The sequence below is a fragment of the Antechinus flavipes genome, chromosome 4 (genome assembly GCF_016432865.1).
Source record: "Antechinus flavipes isolate AdamAnt ecotype Samford, QLD, Australia chromosome 4, AdamAnt_v2, whole genome shotgun sequence".
Lineage (NCBI taxonomy): Eukaryota > Metazoa > Chordata > Mammalia > Dasyuromorphia > Dasyuridae > Antechinus > Antechinus flavipes.
In genome coordinates this window covers 374,053,362-374,074,979 of record NC_067401.1, presented here as the reverse complement: position 1 = coordinate 374,074,979, position 21,618 = coordinate 374,053,362, and positions in this window count along the sequence as shown.

Here is a 21,618-nt window from a genome sequence, read left to right as displayed (position 1 = left end):
AAATCTGATATTATGTTTAGTACTTTATATTTTTAGTTCTCTACCTATATAAAGGTCAAATACCTTTTTAAAAAATTTTCAAGTTTAACATGATAGTTCCAACATTGCCATTTATGATTCTTTCTGAACTTCTTTCTGCTATCTTCTATTTTTAATAATTCATTAATGTTCTTTTCTTCTTTTTTGTTATCACTGTCACCATTTCTCTGATTCCCCTCAACTTTCTACTCTACCAACAAATAAGTATAGTTTCACAAAACTATTCAAATATTAGCTGTATCTAGAAATTTCTGTCCCTTTAGTCCATCAATACCCTCTCAAAAAATGGTGGAAAGCATGATTCATCATTTCTCTTCTACAGTTGTAATTGGCCATTGTATTGATCATAGTTCTTAGTCTTTTACCATTGTTTTCCTTTACAATGTTACAATCATTGTATAAATTGTTCTGCTATTTATACAATGACAACAATAGGTACAGATAACTTTGAAAGATTTAAGATTTGATCAATGTAGTGACTAAGGACTCATGATGAAACATATTTCCCACCTTCTCTTTCCTTCTCTGAATATGGGTAGTGTGGGGATTTATTTTGCTTGACTATACATATTTGTAAATGATTTTATTTATTTTATTTTTTTGCCTTCTTAGTGGGTAGGGGAGGATGAGATGGGAAGAAATAGAATTTAAAAATGAAATAAAATTAAATTTGCTTTTAAAAAATTCTAGTTCTGTTCATTTCATCTGTATCAGTTCATCAAACTTTTCTGGGCTTTCCTGAATCTGTTCTTTTTGTCATTTCTTATAAAACAATAATATTCCATTATATTCATATGCATTCAGGGCATTCACCACTTGATAAGTAACCACTTTGCTTCCAGTTCTTTGCTACCAAAAAAGTGCTATTAAATCAAGTCCCTTGTTAATGATTTTTAGGGCATACTTAGAAAGGAATAAAATAATATTTGATTGATAGATTTTCTCTGAGCTGGAGAATTTGAAAAAGAACCTGAAACCCTTTTCTTTTAAATTAGACTTCCCCAGTACTGAATCTATGTCCATGAGAAGGCCAGAGCCAGCCTACTGTAGTTGGAGGAGTCCTCTTGATAGATAGCTCATGTAAAGACCAAAATATAGAATTAAAAAATAGCAAATATTGTAACAGCTAAACTTGGACTTAATTGCATAAAAGAGAATGATATGAAATAAGCCTGGAAAAAAGGTAGACTAGAGCCAAATTATGAAAATCTCCATTTTTTGGAGTTGAAACATTTTCCTGACCTCCAATTTTGTACAACGTGGGAGTGATAAAAGTTACCCTGTCCTGGGCAGCTGAACCAAAACAGAACACAGAGAACAGACCATAAAAGTTCAAGGAAGTTTCTACAACTGTGCTCTTACCTAGTTGGCATTCATTGGCACGTTACTGTTTTTTGCTAGTATTTTTTATTGTACATTTTGGTAACTTTTCCTAAAAAGAAACACTACACTTTTAATGAGAAAGAAAAACAGTTGTTCTGATTCTTCACCAGGTATATACAAAAAGACTTAATAGTTTAATTCTCTATGCCTTCTGATTGTTCCTTGCTCTGCCTTTGTATTCCTATGAAGAATCAAACTGCTCTGCTCAAAGCAAAAGTAAATAGAGGACAAGGCATGTAGTTTCCATGGTTTTTTAAAAATGCTAATCTATGTATTGAGTGCTTATTACTTGAAAACTGTCTGTTCATTTCTTTGGTTATTTATCAGTTAATAATAGGCTTTTGTGAATTTGAATTCCTTTCATATTTTGGAATTTTGATGTCGTTGTTCAATCTGTCAGTGAATGCAATTCTTCATGACCTCATACACCAAAGCATTCCAGGATCTTTTATTCTCCACTATTTCCAGAAAATTTCCAAGCTCATGTTTGCTGTTTCTTTGACACCATCTATCCTTCTCATCCTCTATACGTCCTTCTCCTTTTGCCTTCAGTTTTTTCAAATGTGACAAGTAGTTATTTCTCTATTGTATTTAATATCTAGTTATTGAATTAAGATCAAGTTTTTTTTTTTCCTTTTCATCCAGAAATCAAACAATGTGGGAAATCTTACTCAAAGACTTGACCAACCAAGAATGCTAAGATTTTTTTTTAAATAACTTTTTATTGACAGAGCCCATGCCTGGGTACTTTTTTTTTTACAACATTATCCCTTGCACTCACTTCTGTTCCGACTTTTCTCCTCCTTCCTTCCACTCCCTCCCCCAGATGGCAAGCAGTCCTATACATGTTAAATAGGTTACAGTATATCCTAGATACAATATATGTGTGCAGAACCGAACAGTTCTCTTCTTGCACAGGAAGAATTGGATTCAGAAGGTAAAAATAACTCGGGAAGAAAATCAAAAATGCAAACAGTTTATATTCATTTCCCAGTATTCTTTCTTTGGGTGTAGTTGCTTCTGTTCATTGTTTATCAATTGAAACTGAGTTAGATCTTCTCTTTGTCGAAGAGATCCACTTCCATCAGAACACATCCTCAAACAGTATCGTTGTTGAGGTATATAATGATCTCCTGGTTCTGCTCATTTCACTTAGAATGGCTTGATTTCTTATAAAGTAGAGTCAATTCTCTATATATTTTGGAAATGGGGCCTTTATCAGAACCTTTGACTGAAAAATGTTTTCCCAGTTTATTGTTTCCCTTCTAATCTTGTCTGCATTTGTTTTGTTTGTACAAAAACTTTTCAATTTGATATAATCAAAATTTTTTATTTTGTGGTCAATAGTGATCTCTAGTTCTTCTTTGGTGATAAATTCCTTCCTCTTCCACAGGTCTGAGAGGTAAACTATCCGATGCTCTTCCAATTTATTTATAATCTCATTCTTTATGCCTAGGTTATGAACCCATTTTGACCTTATCTTGGTGTACATTGTTAAGTATGGGTCAATACCTAGTTTCTGCCATACTAATTTCCAATTTTCCCAGCAATTTTTGTCAAATAATGCATTCTTATCCCCAAAACTGGAGTCTTTGGGTTTGTCAAACACCAGATTATTAAAGTTATTGGCTGTTTTGTCTTTTGAACCTAACCTATTCCATTGATCAACTAGTCTTTTTCTTAGCCAATACCAGATGGTTTTAGTAACTGCTGCTTTATAATATAATTTTAGATCTGGTACAGATAGGCCACCTTCATTTGATTTTTTTTTCATTAATTCCCTTGAAATTCTTGACCTTTTGTTTTTCCATATGAACTTTATTGTTATTTTTTCTAGGTCATCAAAATAGTTTTTTGGGAGTCTGATTGGTGTAGTGCTAAATAAATAGATTAGGTAGTATTGTCATCTTTATTATATTTGCTCACCCAATCCAAGAGCATTTAATATTTTTCCAGTTGGTTAGATCAGACTTAATTTGTGTGGAAAGTGTTTTGTAGTTTTGCTCATAAAGTTTCTGATTTTCCCTTGGCAGATAGAAGGAATGCTAAGATTTAATCAGAAACAGTAAAGAAATTCTAAGTTAAGATGAACGAATGCATTCCTACTCATGGCATTTTTTCAGATAGTTCTGGAAAAATATGGAATTTCCCCATGTCCAATAGGGAAATTGATAAGTCTCTGTGACCTTCTAAAAGGTTCACAAGACATATTTTCTGAGTAATTTAATCAGTTTATTAATAAAGCCAGTAGGTTATTAATAAAAAGATGGTCATTTGGCCACCTCTCTAAAACCAAAGATAATCAAGGTGGTGGGACTCACAGTTTATATACCCTTTGAAGCAACAAAGAGCTGATGTTACCCTCAAAAGGAGAAAGTTAACACCTCCAACTATATAAGACCACTGCCAGCCTTGGACTATCTAAATAAAAAGTTTGGTCTCCAAGGAAATGAGTAGAATACAATGGGCTTCCTCACTTTAGATTCAATTCCTTGTAAGGTTGGATGGGATCTAATCTAGGTGAGAAAAGTCAATGCAATCTCTTCAGTAATGTCCTTCAAGGAAAAAGAACTTTTCAAAATAAGGAATTTAGAAAAAGAGGCGAGCCTCTAAATCTCCCCAAGATATTGATAATAACATTCCTCACATCTATTTGACCAAGATTTGAGTGTTATATTGTGTGTGTGTGTGTATAGCTGAAGAACTTCCAGCAGCTGTGTGTAGTAAAGATAAAGTGAAGAACTTCCAAGGACATTTAAATTCCTCTTCTATATTTTAGTTTCTTAAGGTCTCTGTGACCTACATAAGTATGTTGAATATTAGCCAATATGTATTTAGATTTTAGATATACATATTCAATCTAGAATGATGGCATTTATATCACTGTTCAAGTTATCAATGTTTAGACAACTAGTTGCCTGATTAATGATTCCTCCCGGAACTAGGAATCTGCTGTTTTGGGCACGAATAACATCCAATTAAAGGGTGAGGGGGGCACCTATCTCTTAATGTTCTCCAACTCATGATGTAATCCTTTTGTAACTAAAACCTATAAAGACTGTATACCTTATCCCCTTCTTTAGCCCTTCTATGGTGAGCTCTCTCTCTTTCCCATCTCATGGTGGAATTGCTCATTCTCATGAGAATTAATTAAATAAAGCACTTTTCTGCTTTTTACTTTGAGAGGTCTCTGAGTAGTCATTTTTGGATAGGATTTTCTTTTCTTTTCTTTTTTTTTTTTTAATAACTTTTTATTGATAGAACTCATGCCAGGGTAATTTTTTACAGCATTATCCCTTGCATTCACTTCTGTTCCGATTTTTCCCCCTCCCTCCCTCCACCCCCTTCCCCAGATGGCAAGCAATCCTATACATGTTGAATAGGTTACAGTTGAATAGGTTACATGTTGAATAGGTTACAACCTATTTACATGTTGAATAGGTTCAGGTGTGCAGAACCGAACAATTTCTTGTTGCACAGGGAGAACTGAATTCAGAAGGTATAAATAATCTGGGAAGAAAAACAAAAATGCAAGCAGTTTATATTCATTTCCCAGTGTTCTTTCTTTGGGTGTAGCTGCTTCTGTCCATCTTTGATCTGAATTAACTCTCTTTATCGAAGAGATCCACTTCCATCAGAATATATCCTCAAACAGTATCGTTGTTGAGGTATATAACGATCTCCTGGTTCTGCTCTTTTCACTTAGCATCAGTTCATGTAAGTCTTGCCAGTCCTCTCTGTATTTATCCCATTGGTCATTCCTTACAGAACAATAATATCCCATAACGTTCATATACCACAATTTACTCAACCATTCTCCAATTGATGGGCATCCATTCAATTTCCAGTTTCTGGCCACTACAAACAGGGCTGCCACAAACATTTTGGCACATACAGGTCCCTTTCCCTTCTTTAGTATCTCTTTGGGGTATAAGCCCAGTAGAAACACTGCTGGATCAAAGGGTATACACAGTTTGATAGCTTTTTGAGCATAGTTCCAAATTGCTCTCCAGAATGGCTGGATGTGTTCACAATTCCACCAACAATGTATCAGTGTCCCTGTTTTCCCACATCCCCTCCAACATTCCGCATTATCTTTCCCTGTCACTCTAGCCAATCTGACACGTGTGTAGTGGTATCTCAGAGTTGTCTTAATTTGCATTTCTCTGATTAATAATGATTTGGAGCATATTTTCATATGTATAGAAATAGTTTAAATTTCTTCATCTGAGAATTGTCTGTTCATATCCTTTGACCATTTATCAATTGGAGAATGGTTTGGATAGGATTTTCTATCCCTCACAGTGTCATGTACCTCAAGACACTTACTGGAATAAGTTCATCTCATTTACTATTTAACAAAAATTGCTAGGAAAATTGGAAACTAGTACAGCAGAAACTAGGCATTGACCCACACCTAATGGGTTCATGATCTAGACATAAAGAATGATATTATATGACCAGCAGGATGATTTCAGAAAGGCCTGGATAGACTTATATGAACTGATGCTGAGTGAAATGAGCAGAACCAGGAGATCATTATACACAGCAACAACAATACTCTATGATGATCAATTCTGATGGATGTGGTCCTCTTCAACAATGAGATGATTCAAACCAGTTCCACTTGTTCAGTGATGAAAAGAACCAGCTACACCCAGCAAAAGAACTCTAGGAAATGAGTGTGGACCATAACATAGCATTTCTACTCTTTCTGTGTTTGTCCACTTGCATTTTTATTTTCCTTCTCAGGTTATTTTTACCTTATTTCTAAATCCAATTTTTCTTGGGCAGCAAAAATATCTGTATGGATATGTATACATATATTGTATTTAACATATACTTTAACATACTTAACATGTATTGGTCTACCTGCCATCTAGGGGAGAGGGCAGGGGAAAGGAGAGGAAAAGTTGCAACAGAAGGTTTTGCAAGGGTCAATGCTGAAAAATTACCCATGCATATATCTTGTAAATAAAAAGCTATAAAAAAATAACCTCACATGTTTAAAAAAAAAAAAAAAAAGATCTTGTTTCACCTAATAAAATTTACCTTTGTGAAAAAAAAGAATGATATTATAAACAAATTAGAAGAACTTCTCAGATCTGTGGAGGAGGAAGGAATCTGTGACCAAAGAAGAACTAGAGATCATTATTGATTACAAAACAGATAATTCTGATTAAGTTAAAAAGGATTGTACAAACAAAACAAATGCAAACAAGATTAGAAGGGAAGCAATTGACTGAGAAAACGTTTTTATATTCAAAGGTTCTGATAAAGGCCTCATTTCTAAAATACAGAGATAAGTTACTCAAATTTATAAGAATTCAAGCCATTTTTCCAATTGATAAATGGTGGAAGCATACGGACAGACAATTTTCAGGTGAAGAAATTGAAACTATTTCTAGTTATATGAAAAGGAGTTCCAAATCACTATTGATCAGAGAAATGCAAATTAAAACAACTCTCAGATTAGCGCAGACCACCTATCAGACTAGCTAAAATGACAGGAAAAGATAATGAGGAATATTGGAGGAAATGTGGGAAAACCGGGCCACTGATATACATTGTTGTTAGTATGAACAGATCCAACCATTCTAGAGAGCAGTTTGGAACTATATTCAAATAGTTATCAAACTGGCATTGATCCAGCAGTGTTTCTTTTTTTTTTCTTTTTTTATTATAGCTTTTTATTTACAAGATATACGCATGGGTAATTTTTCAGCATTGACAATTGCAAGACCTTTTGTTCCAACTTTTCCCATCCTTCTCCCATCCTCTTTCCCCAGATGGCAAGTTGACCAATACATGTTAAATATGTTAAAGCATAAATTATATACAAAATAACTATACATATTCAAACAGGTATTTTGCTGTACAAAAAGAATCGGACTTTGAAATTTAATTTTCCTGTGAAGGAAATTAAAAATGCAGGCAGACAAAAATATAGGGATTGGGAATTCTATGTAATGGTTTTTAGTCATCTCCCAGAGTTCTTTCGCTGGGTGTAGAAACATTGCTGGATCAAAGAGTATGCACTGTTTGATAACTTTTTGAGCATAGTTCCAGATTGCTCTCCAGAATGGTCCAGCAGTGTCTCTACTGAGCTTATATCCCAAAGAGATCTTAAAGGAGGGAAAAGGACCACATATGCAGAAATGTTTGTGGCAGCTCTTTTTATAGTGGCTGGAAACTGGAAACTGAGTGGATGCCCATCAAGTGGAAAATGGCTGAACAAGTATATGAATGTTATGGAATATTATTGTTGTATAAGAAATGATCAGGAAGATGATCTCAGAGAGGCCTGGAGAGACTTACATGATGTGATGCTAAGTGAAATGAGCAGAACCAGGAGATCATTTTATATGGCAACAAGATTATATGATGATCAGTTCTGATGGACATGGCTCTCTCTAACAATGAGATGATTCAAAACACTTCCACTTGTTCAATGATGAAGAGAGCCCTCTGCACCCAGAGAGAGAACTGTGGGAACAGAGTGTGGAACACAACATAGCACCTTCACTTTTTCTGTTGATGTTTGCTAGCATTTTGTTTTCTTTCTCAGGTTTTTTTTTTTTTCCTTTAACTTATTTTTCTTGTGCAGCAAGATAACTTATAAATATGTGTGTGTGTGTATATATATATATAGGATGTAACATATATATATATACATATATATATATATATATGATAACATATTTAACATGTATTAGACTATCTGCCATCTATGGTAGGGGGTGGGGGGAAGGAGGGAAAATTTGGAACAGAAAGTTTCGCTAGGGTCAATGCTGAAAAATTACCAATGCATATGTTTTATAAATAAAAAGCTTTAATAAAATTTTAAAAACAAAAACAAAAAAAGAAATAAGTTCATCTCTCTTTATAATATTCATTCTTAAATTACCCATGCATATAACTTGTAAATAAAAAGCTATTAAAAAAAACTGAAAAAAATTCATTCTCATTAAGTTTAAAAGTTATACATGTACATTCCTTTTTTATATATTTCCATGTGAGAAATATATATTTCTCACATATATCAAATATGGTTGAGAGAGAAAAATCAGAAAAGGGAAAAACCCTGAGAAGGAAGGAAAAAAAAAAAGATGGAAAAAAATGGTGAAAATAGTATGCATTGATCCAGATTCAGTCTCCATGAGCCTTTCTGGGTATGGATGACATTTTCCATCCAAAGTTTATAGAATGTCTCATTAATAACCAATCAGAGTTGATTGCCATCCTCAGGAACATCCACTTTTCCAAGGACATATAAACTGTGAGCCCTTCACCATAATTGTTTTTTTGCATTCAAGGGTAATATTGACCCTATTTTATTAATATCCTAGAATTTACTAATAAAATGATTACCCAAAATAATGTCTCTCAAACTTCTTAAACATCATATCAGCTTCATAGTCTTTTTTAATGAGTTCCATCTTCATTTTATGTGACCAAAATATTTAAACTTCAGCTTCCATATTTGACCTTCCCATGAAGAGTCTGAATTAATTTAAGTATTGACTGATTTGATCTCCTTGCTGTCTAAGGAACTCTCAAATGTCTTCTCCAGAACCACAATTTGAAAGTGTTGATTCAACTTTCCTTCTAGTCCAGCTCTCACAGTCATACATTACTACTGGAAAAACCATAACTTTGCCCATCAATGTGTTTGCTTTTTAGTATACTATCCAGATTTTCCATAGCTTTCCTTCCAAGGAGTATTTTTTTAATTTCATAATTTTAATCACTGTCTACTGTGATCTCTGAGCCCAAGAATACTAAATTTGACACTATTTCCATTTTCTGTCCCTCTATTTGCCAGAAAGTGATGAACCAGTTGCCAAGATCTTATGATTTTTTTAATGTTAAGTTCCAAGACAGTTTTTGCACTTTCCTCTTTCACCCTCATCAAGAGGCTTCTCAATTCTTTTTGCTTTCTGCTATCAGAGAGGTATTTTGAAAAGGAGGCTGTTGAAAGAGATTTATCCTTGATTAACTGGTTCCTTTCTACTCTTATCTACATTGGATGTATGTATGCAAAACCTTTTTAATTTGATGTAATGAAAATTGTTCATTTTATTTTTCTTTTATGATCTTCTCTCTCCCTTGTTTGATCAAAATTCTTTCCTTACCATAAATCTGAAAGGTGATGTCTCTTCTTACCATAATTTCTTTCTGATGTGACTACACACACACACACACACACACACACACACACACATATGTCCTGAATCTATTTGGAGCTTTTCTTAATATAAATAAGAAGTATTGATCTAAATCTATTTTCTGCCATAAGCTGTTCTAGGTTTTTTTTTTTTTTTTTTTCTGATTCTAAGTCCTTACCTAAGTAATCAGACTTTAGGATTTTACTGAACATCAAGTCACTAAGTTCATTTTCTTCCATATGTTGTATACTTAATACATTCTTTGTTGATTTTTTCTATTTTTTAACCAGTAATAAATTATTTTGATTTCTTCTTTTGTTGTATAGTGTGATATCTTATTCTGCCAAGAACCCTTTCAGATTCTTGACCTTCTGTTTCTTCAGATGGATTTCATTCATATTTTTTTTAATTCTATAAGGTAATCCTTTGGTAGTATGATTAGTATGACACTAAAAAAAAAGTAAATTAATTTTCATTTTTATTGCATTGGCTTGGCCTGTCTATGAGCAATGAATGTTTTTTCAACGATTTAGGTCTCTATTTCTGTAAACTATGTTTTGTAGTTTTATTTATATAGTACCTATTTGTGTGTCTTGGTAAGTAGCATCTGGAACACTTTATACATTGTCATTATTTTGAATCAAATTCCTCTGTTGATTTTTTTTTTTTTTGCTGAATTTAGTTGCTGAAATATTGAAATGTTGATTTATGTGGATTTATTTTGTATGCTGCAACTTTGCTGAAATTTTTTATCTTCTTTTTAAAAATAAGTTTTTATTAATGTCTCCTGGATTTTTTAGTCTTCATAGTTATCTCCAGTATCTCTCTCCTGCTAACTCCCAGATTGCCACCCTATATAACAAATACCATTTTTATTTATTTTTATTTTTTATTATTAAAGCTTTCTATTTTCAAAACATAGATAATTTTCAACATTCAACTCTGCAAAATCTTGCGTTCTAATTTTTTTTCTTTTCTTTCCCCCATTTTCTCCCTTAGACAGCAGGTAATTCAACATATGTTAAGCATATGCAATTCTATACATATTTCCACAATTATCATGCTGCACAAGAAAAATCAGATCAAAAAGGAAAAAAATGAGAAAGAAAACAAAATGCAAGCTGATAACAACAACAAAAAAAAAGTGAAAACACTATGTTGCAATCCACACTCGGGTACCACAGTTCTCTCTCTGGGTGTAGATGGCTCTCTCCATCCTAAGACCATTGGAACTGGTCTGAATTATCTCAATGATGAAAAGAGCCACACCCATTAGAATTGATCATGGTATAATCTTGCTGTTGCCATATATAATGATCTCTTGGTTCTACTCACTTCACTTAGCATCAGTTCATGCAAGTCTCTCCAGGCCTCTCTGAAATCATCCTGACAAACAGCATTTTTTTTAAAAGAAAAAAAAAAAGGAAGAAAAAGAAAGGGGAAATCAGCACAATTGATTAATAAATACACTGGAAAAGTGCAAAAAACATATAATGTATAAAATCTGTAGATCTGCTACCTTCACAAAGAAAAAGATTAGGAGGGTGGTTTCCAATAGCTCTTCATTAAAATCATGTTTTATCTTAGAATTTTGTTACATTTCTTTTTGATTTTTTGTGTGTATTTCTTTCCATTTACGTTGTTATAGTTATTGTGCATATTGTTTTCTTTACTCTCCATATATATCTTTTCATGCTTTTCTATATTAATCATATACTTCATTTCTTATAGTATTGTGATATCTCACTACATTTACATACTACATTTAGTCATTCCCCAGTAGCTGGGCCTCTATTTTGTTTCTTATTATTTGCTATCACAAAAATTGTTCTTATAAATATTTTGATGTGTATGGGAACTTCTTATCAATGGCTTCTTTGGGATATAAGCCCCATAATGGATTCTTTGGTTCAAAAAGCTATAAACATTTTAGTTACTGTATTTGGATCATTCCAAATTACTCTCCAAAATGGTTGTACCATTTTTCACACTTGCACAATGTATTAGTGTACCTGTCATTCCACAACCCTTCCAATATTGACTATTAAAATTTTTGTCATCTTTACTACTTTTTCCTCATTTTCCTCTTGAGTTGGATATATTTCCATACTCAACTCTTTATGTGTATCTGATTTTTACTCTCTTTGTCCAGTTCAAATGATGATGAGTTTCAAGGGATATTTGCTCTCTCTACCCTTTATCATTTGTATAGACTTCTTGTACAACCTCTGTAAAATAGCAAGTTCCTCATCTTTTTCCATTAGTATATCCTTCCCCTTCCTACTCCCCACTTTCCCCTTTTAAAATCATTAAAACTGTAAACAACACCTAGGCCCTATATTTTATTTAAATCCCTCTATGATATCTGATGATCTTAGGATTCTGAAGGAACACTTGCATCATCTCTTATAAAATTCTTTCCAACTTCTCACTTTTATTTACCTTTTTATGTAATGTTCTCTGGTTGGGTTTTCCTGGGGTCTCTGGGAACAGCCTTCTTGTCAGTTCAGTAATCACCACACGAGTAGCCAGGGGTTAAAGTCCAAATTCTTTATTATCTCTTTCAAAGTCTTATCTCCTTTCCTGAGGCCAGATTAGCTTTCTTAGAGGCCTATCTCTCTTCTTGCTTCCTTCTGCCTGTCTTCTTTGCCCTCTGAATCTCTCCAAATGAATCCTGGTTGAGGCTCCTAGCTTATATGCTCTATATAAACAAATTATATCACTAAGAAACCATTATTTGTTATAAGATTAAATCAATCATACTGAACCATGCTAAATTAGATAACTATTGTCTCTATCAATTCCACTGATTTAGCACCTTGTAAGAATCCTTTGTTTCAAGTTCAAAGTTCTGGCCCATAATATTTTTATGTTTGTTCTGACTCCTATATTTGGATTTTAAGAATCCTGATTAGTTCTGTTGCTTTAATTAAGATTGCTTTAAAATCTTTTTCATTGAAGTTTTTTTTTTTTTATTTTTAAAAAATACTATGATTACACTCAATTTTTCTAGGTAATCTATTCTTACTTGCAAGCCTATATATTTTGCCTTTTGGCAATATTTTTTTTATTTTACAAAAAAAAATTGGCAAAAATTATTTCATGCTCTCTGCTCCTTTACTGTGGTATAGCTATTAAATCTTGCGTCATTCTGATTGTGCTTCCCTAATGCTTGAATAGATTCTTTCCATCTGCTTGAAGTATTTTTTGTTTGAAGTGGAATCTCTGGATTTGATCCACAAATTTTCCTGGAAATTTTTATTTTGTTGTTTCTTTCAAGAGGTGATAAGTGAGTTTTTTTTTTTTTCCTAGTTTCACTTTGCCCTTTTGATTTAATATGTTGAGATATGAGGATGGGGTGGGGTTAATTGCTTTCAGTAGTTCACTGATTCTTAAATTATCTTTTTGACTTACCACTTTATGTATGGGTGTGGGTGTGTTGTATATTAGATATTTTACATTTTTTCCATTTTTCAGGCTGTTAACTTTGTTTTAACATTTCTTACTGTCTTGTGGAATTATTAAGATCTATTATTAACATTCTGATTTTTCCAAGAGCTTGTTACTTGAGCAAGTTTTTGTGCTTGGGCTAAGCTGTTTAAATCACTTTCTGAGTCTCTTCTCTGTAGTTCTCATTTCTCTTCATTTCTTTCCTTTATCATTCTCATTTATCTATAGTATCATTTTGATCCTCTAAAAAATTCTTGCTTCATTTTTTTTTCAGAAGTTCTCATTGATCTTATAGCCAAGTTGTATTTTAGTATGAGGCTTTCTTTGCTTGAGATATTTTGGAATTATTCTCCCTACTCTCTTTTTTGGTTACTCATTCTTTCAGCCTGTCCTTAGAGATTAGGACTTTATATTAGAGCCAGGCTGGCACACTTCCAGAATGTCTGTTGTGCTCTATCTATTATCCTAGCCTGTTTTAGCTATCTTCTACTATATGTCCTGGGTATTGTCTAAGTTCTTCATTGAGCACAAGAGTAACTTGGTCTAGGAAATCATAAACTTTCAATAAACCTTCCACAAGCTGATCAAGGGTATGACCCAATTGAGGAAATGCATCCACAGACTTGCCAACAGACAGCTGCTGGCCCTCGAAAGCTAGCTACAATTTTCTATAAATTCAGAGTAAGAGCCTTGCCTTTTGGCCTTTGTTCGTCCCTCTCAGGTCCAGAATGACAGTGCTGAGGTCTTATTCTGGGTTCACATTGTATCTGAGCTCTCCTCTCTGGAGTAAGAGCAATAGCAACGAAGTTCGGTTCTCCTGGAGTCTTTCCTTAAATTTCCCACTGCCTCTTTGGTTTGATTCTCTTCTGAATTCTTATGTTATAGGGCATAGTTAAAGAGAAGTTTCACTGAGTCCTTCTATTCCACCATTTTGATTGAGGAAACTGAGATCTAGGGGAGGATCAATGAATTTGGGTCTAAATCTTGTTTCTTTGTTACTTATTACCTAGATGATATTGGCAAGTCATCTCTCTCTGAGACTCAATTTCTTCATTTGTAATGTGAGAGGCTTGGACCACATAGAGAACCTCTAAATTCTCTTCTCTCCCTAAATCTATGATCCTGGAAATGGTTGCTCTCATAAAAACAATACTAGTTTTTTCACAACAAGGGTAAAGTATTTGATTTTTAAGGTTTTCGGCAAAAAGCTTACAATGTCACCTTACAAACACTGTTCTAAAGGAACAAACTATGAGAATCCATGTTAATGAATGTTCTTCAGAATTGTAAAGCTATAAAACTATAGATAAAAATTAAAATCAAAGTACACAAGAAAGATAGAATGTTGTCAGACTATAAATCAAAAGGGAAATATCAAAGGTTACCTTAGTTATCTCCCTGGCTCCAAGAAAAGAAAATATCTGTCTTAGCCTCCCAGTGTGGAAAATGAAGGAATTTGTCTAGAAAGCTTCTGGGTCTTTCGACCTAGATCCATGATAGTATTATCTTTCCAGAATTTAAAAAAAATGTCCTTAGTGACTTCAACAATTGAATAACCTTATAAAGCTAGTTGATGAGTCTTATGGCCAAAGGTATCTATGTGTAACAAACTTTTTCTCAAAAACCTATGAAGTAAAAAACAAATAAATGAACCTATGAAATAAGTATTGAAAACTCTCTTTACATGTAATTAGAAAAAACAATACTATTGGGGAAGCCTATTCAAGTACTATTGCTAGGAATTTATTTTTTCTATTTTTATTTAGTTTTGGTTTTCAACATTCACTTTTGAAAGATTTTGATTTCCAACTTTTTTCATTCTTCCTCCTTTTCCCCTCCCTAAGACAGCAAGCAATCTGATGAAGGTTATATATGTACAGTCATATTAAACATATTTCCAACATTAGACATATTGTAAAAGAAGGATCAGAACAAAAGGGAAAAACCACAAAGGAAAAAGTGACTCAATCCCCATTCAGTCTCCATATTTCTTTCTCTGGATTTATATAGCATTTTCTGTCATGAGTCGTTTGGAACTGTGTTTTATCATTGCATTGCTGAGAAGTGCTAAGTCTATCAAGGTTGATGATAGCACAGTGTTGCTGTTACTGTGTACAGTGTTCTCTTGGTTCTGCTCACTTCACTCTGTATCAGTTCATGTAAATCTTTCCAGGTTTTTCTGAAATCTACCTGCTCATCATTTTTTATTGCATATTGTATTCCTATACCACAACCTGTTCAGCCATTCCCTAATTGATGGGTATTCCCTCAATTTCCAATTCTTTACTGACATAAAAAAGAGCTAAAATTTTCATACATGTGCGTTCTTTTCCCTTCTTAACAATCTCTTTGGGATACACAATTGATAGGAATTTAAAAGTTCATTTACCATAATAGTTAGCTAGCATTTATATAATGCTTTAAGGTTAGGAAAGGTTTTACATATATTAACTCATTCAATACTTACTATGATCCTAACATACCATTCAGCTGGTAATTGGGAGGAAAAAGTTTACTTTTTTTTTTTTTAACAAGATCACAATTATCTACAAAAATCAGAGACTTTAATGCTTCCAAGTTATACCTGATACACAGTAATCTGACTTTTTGTTGATGGAACTTACAGGGGCTAGGTCCTCTACTGCTTTTGGTGTATGTCAGTTCTTGTCTATATAAAAGTATGATAAAGGAGAATAAATAAATTAAGCTTTTAAATAGTTTCTGCAATTAGCAAATTAAAAGTGCTCCTTTTAGAGCATTTTTTTTAAAGGTCCTTCTGTTGAGAAGATACCTTCTTGGAATGACAAGGGGAGAAAAGATATAATGTCCCTTCATTCCTCCTTACATCAGACTGGCCGGTTTCTGACTTAGCTCTGGGATCTTGAATCTGAACCATAGGTAATTCAGGGAAGTTTTTTTCTAACCCAAAATGTCCTTGAAGAGCTATGAGAATGCTCCTTTCTCTTACTTCTCAGCAGAAGTGGGAAACATTATATGTGAAATAAATAGTTGATACATTGGTTAGTTTTCCCAAACTGCTTTCTTTTTTTTTTTTTTTTTTTCTTTTGTCTTCTTTTGTTATAAGGAATGACTCTGAATTGTGGAGGAAGGAAGGATATACCGAGTGACATAAAAATTAAAGAGAACATTTTTTAAAAATATAAATTAAATATAGCTCTAAATCAGTCCAAGTCATGCCCAATTCAAAAAAAAAAAAAAAAAGCCAAAGTATTCTAGTTCATCACTGGAGGCTCAGGATCATGAAAATGGAATACTGGATTTACCCTAATGTTGAAATGAATTCTCTAGTTTCAATCATGCTATTCTCTCCATTTTCTTCTTAGCAGGGTTCATTCCCACCTCAGAATTTGAATTAATACTTTGGGAGGTACATGTCTTTGTACATATTTTATCTCTTTTTGGTAGATGAGTTTCCCTCATCATACATATATTTAAGCAAATGTTGAAAAAATCCAATTTTCAAAATGAGTTTTTAACCAAGAGATCAATTTCATGTGCAAAGTCTGTGAAAAGATTAACATTTTGTTTGTATTCCTTTGTTTTTTCCTTGTGATACCCATGAGAGTACTCAGCACTCAGTAAGCAAGAAAAAAATATTCTTGACTGACTCTCAGAAACCCTATTCATCTCAAGTCCTTGAATTTAATGAGCTGACAAGTAATATTTGGAACCAAAAATGTTCATGGTTCTGTATTAAGCACTTAAGGTAAAGACTAAAGATAAAATGGAATACTACTCTCAAGCCACTTAAAACTAATGAGAATGTTCCGTGGAGCATGAACAAGCTTGGGGCCATGATCTATTTCCTTGGTGCCTTTGAGTCTACTTCAACCCTTAGAGTATTGAATATGTGGCTGTTTACTTTACTTACTATTATCCCATTCATTTTTTAAGCACATGTCATGTGCAAGATACTGGGTTCAGTGGATACAAAATAAAAAAAACAAAAGTCATTGCTATCAAGGAACTTACTCTCTGGAGGGAGGAATGCAGTCCTACATGTACCCAGATATGAAATGCAAGGCAGTTTTAAGAAGTAAAAAAGAATAACTAGAAGAACAAAGGAAAGCTTCACAGAGGAAATGGAAACTGAACTAAACCTTCTCAGTGCCCAGATAAGCAAAGATATTAGGTCTAGGATAATTTGGTTTCAATTTATCTGTCTCTCCTCTAATTTTAAATATCTTCTTGTTTAGGTTTATTTTAGCAAATATACAGGGAAGGAAAATAGAATGAATAATCATAATGTTCTCTGGTTTGGTTTTCTTGGGGTCTTTGGGAGCAGCCTTTATTTCAGTTCAGTAATCACCACAAGAGTAGCCAGGGGTTAAAGTCTAAATCCTTTATTGTCTCTTTCAAAGTCTTGTCTCCTTTCCTAGGGTCTGGTTAGCTTTCTTAGAGTCCAGATTCTTTATTATCTCCTTCCTGGGGCTGGGCAGCTTTTTGAAGAGCCTTTCAGATCAGCGTTGGTCTCAGGGCAAGAAGTGCAGAAGGCCAGGCCTAGGAAGATCGAAGAGCCAATTGAATTTCTCCCCTTGGTTCTGAGAGCTTAAGCTCCTGCCACCAGTCCTTTGCATTCTCTCTGACTGTCTCTGAATCTCCCTGGCTGAGGCTTCTAGCTTATATGCCCTACACTGAGTGCAAACCAATCATTATATCGCTAGGAAACCATTATTTGTTGTAAGATTAAATCAATCATACTGAACTAGAGAACTATTAAGCACCATGCTAAACTAGGTAACCATTGTCTGTATCAATTCCACTGACTTAGCACCTTGTAAGAATCCTTTGTTTCAAGTTCAGAGTTCTGGCCCATAACAAAGAATAAGTGGAATATGTGATAATCCAGATCCAGTTTGGCTGAAATGTCAAGTTAAAGGAGAGAACAGTGTGAAATAGGATTAGAAAGCTAGTTAGGAACCAAAATGTAGAGGGCCTTCAATTCCAGCCGGAAGAATTTCTGTTTTATATCTTTGGGGCAGCACAGGACCAATTTCTTTATCTATTGCCTAGGTTTTTGAGCAGGAAAGTGGACATGTAAGATTTATGCTTTAGGAAAGTTATTTTGGCAGCTAGGTTATGGATGGATTGACAAGCAGAGAGACTAGCAGTACAGAGACCAACTGGAAGAATGTTATAAGAGTTCAGATAATTATAAAGAGATGATATTATATAGATTATAGATCATTGATATATGATTACATAGAATTATAAGAGTTCAGGTGAGGTAATGAATACTAGGACAAGGATGAACTTTATGTTAGGAAAGAGAAAGACATATTCTTTAATACAAGAAATTCCCCTAATGATACTTGGATGTAAAATCCTTGCACAAATTTAGACTTTGGGTAATTCTGCTTGTGTTGACTTTCCCTTAGGCTCATGTATTTTCATTCTTATGGACCATTAGTAGTGAAGGCTTTCAGATTGTCTGATTCCAATTTTAGATTACTTCAGTCACCAACAAGTTCAGTATGATTCAACAGTTTGACTTACTAGCCAAAAAAAAAAAATAAGATTTTAAACTGAATTGAGATTTATAGTGTTCAGAATAAAGGGGATGATCATCATATTGTCTTTCTTGATCAAACCACACTTTTTACATTTTAGGAAACGCACTTACAGATTGATCAGGATGATGAAGGAATTAAAAGGAATCATTTGAAATCATTTGAAAAAAAAACAAGATGCCAAGGACAGCAACATAGAATGTAAATGCACTTCAAGGTTCAAGCCTGGGCACTTGCATAAGCATAACACTCAGTGCTTGCATGAAGGTTGGAGTTGGTGAGGATTTAGTTGAGGAGCAATATTTTCTCCTCTGGCTTGAGACTTTCACAAAAGACACCCAAGGTTCCAGGATCTCCAAGGAGAAGTCCCTGGAAAAAGAAAAAAGACTCCGGGAAGAAGCCTGGAAAAATGTAGAAAAATTTGTGCCTTGAGAATATTCCTGTTTCAGTCTCACTAGAATCTTGGAGGGAATTTTCTTTTGGGTGAAATCAGAGACTCTCACTTTTGTTTGAACTGAAACATCTTATTACTAGGTCTCTTAGTTGGGGAGCTCATTCAATCTGTGTTTGCCCAGTATATTCTAATCTGTACAATTTCTCCAACTTCTGTTTGCTTAGATAAATGATTTTATTCACAAATATAAAAGTTTTTGGGTAACAAGCATTTAGTAGGAAATGTGTCAAACCTTCAGCTATATAGCATGGAACACTCCTTATTCACTTAAGGGCCTGCAATCAGGAGAGTGGCTTGAACTTTAAAAATATTTTCCCCAAACTACCAATATTTGAGGGGGGAGATAAAGGAATATAGTTATAATTCTAGTTTAATATTTCAAACATGATAATCCCAAATCTGCCCTTTTAATATCCATTTCTCATAGAATTTTAGCATGGAGATTATTTGAGGGCTATGTTAGTAGTCATTAATAGTAGCTTTGAAATATATTACAATCTACTTTTGGAGGTCACTAGCTAAAATTTCCTAGGATTTCGTACAACTAGAATAATAATATGACTCTTCATTATCCTATTTGGGGTTTTCTTGGCAAAGATACTATATTAGTTTGCCATTTCCTTTTCCAAACTATTTTACAGATGAAGAAACTGAGGTAAACATGGTTAAGTGACTTGTCCAAGATCACCCAGCTAGTGTCTGAGACCAGTTTTGAACTCAGAAAGTTGAGTCTTCCTACCTCCAGCCTTAACATGCCATGCACTGATACCACTTAGTTACCCCAATATGTACTTTTTTTGTCCCTATTTTATAAAAGAAAACCATGGCTCAGTGTAACTTGCCCATGATCACATAATTAATGGAGAAGGTATTCAAATTTCCCATGAATCCAAGTCCAATACTCTTTCCATTATATTTTTAATGTGTTTGTAATCTAAAGTCACTTAGAATTGTTTTAGAGCATTAACTCTACTTTATATCTACTGTCCTCGCTGTTTTATTCTCCATGCACAAGATGCCCCTTGCAGGATAAACTCATCTCTTGTGAACTCACCATCATACTGCTAATTCAAGTCTTTTCTCCCCTGTTTGTAAGACAGGTGGGTAAAGTACCAAACTCCTCTCCTGTAAATCTGGCCAATGGGCAGCTGTCTTCACCTTTATCTTGCTACAGGATTCCAATGACTCTGAAGGAGTCAGGAAACTGAGGCAAACAGATAAAATACCTTGCCATAAATTACACAGCTCAACTGGAGCAGAGAAGGGTGGGCTTACCAAAGACAAAGACTGGCAGGTTCCCCTACCTCACACTGCCATGTTAAGCAAAGCCAGGGACACCTGGACTCTCCCAGCCAGGGAGTTGGGTGGGACCTGCTGAGCACTATGACCCACCTTAGAGACATTACCTGCCTGCCCTTTGGGGGGCGGAGCACTACCCACAGACAAAGGTGGCTGATGGCACGATCTCCCTTTGGTAATAGTTCCAAGTAGCAGAGTTCAGGGAATGTCGATTGTGGGTGCTGAGGCTGGAGAGTTGCTGGGTCAAGGTGGGGGCACTGTGTTGCTCAGGTGGAGCAGAATTCAACTTTCCCTATAACTTTCCAGTATTCTCTTTTCTTAATCTGATCTGAAAGGAATTAACAGTTTGATATGGGCAATAATGATCTTGTAAGCAATTCTCACAACTGAGATATACTCATGAGTCCAGGGAAAAGGAGTGAGGTATGCTGAGAATCAGAGTTGTGAAGAAGGTCCCTCAATAGTTTCTGGAGTACTTTTGCTTATTCAGCATCTATAGTAGCCTTTATTTGAAGGGGTCCATATTTTCCATTCCTAATTGTGCAGAAGGGGACTCAGGGAAAAAATTAGTCAAAGAAAGATTAATGAGAGATTGCTATTTGCCTTTTTTTTTTTGCTTTACTCCCTTCATTTCTGGGCTTTCTACTAACTACTTTTCCTTCATTGTCCTAGAACAATGAAGCTATTAATCTTGTCAATTACTTTTAAAATGCTTATAAAAAATTTTATAAGATTTAATTTTTATTTTTCCTAAAAATAAATTCTACAGTGGTATTCCAAAACTTATTAAAATATTTCAGAAAGAGTGAGTTCCTGGAATTACCCCATGCAATCTAAAAACTAGAAAATCCTCACTTATAGCTTACTTGCCTCACACACACACTGTCCTGTGGAGAGATATACAAGAAGTACAGGAGTTCAATACAAAGTTCTTAAATAGAACATCTTTGGTTGAGAAGGAATTTGCTGGGCACAAAGGCCACATGAGCACCAGGACCTAAGTAGTCCACCAAACCTTGATAGATACTTAGGCAACACTAGCTAAAGTGTGGGCCCTACCTTAAAAAGGAGGGGGCTAAGTTAGATATTCTTCCCCATATGGACCACGAAATGTTGGAGTACCAGGTGTGTAGTTATGAAATCTGAAAGAATTAAGTACTGAGATAGTCTACAAATCAAGTAAAAACATTTAATGAGATCTGTGCATTCAGCAGCATAAACTCCTTGAAGGAGTTAGCAACCTTGTAAAGCAAGACAAGTTTTTTCATAGGGTTAATGGTGCTAATTACTTCAC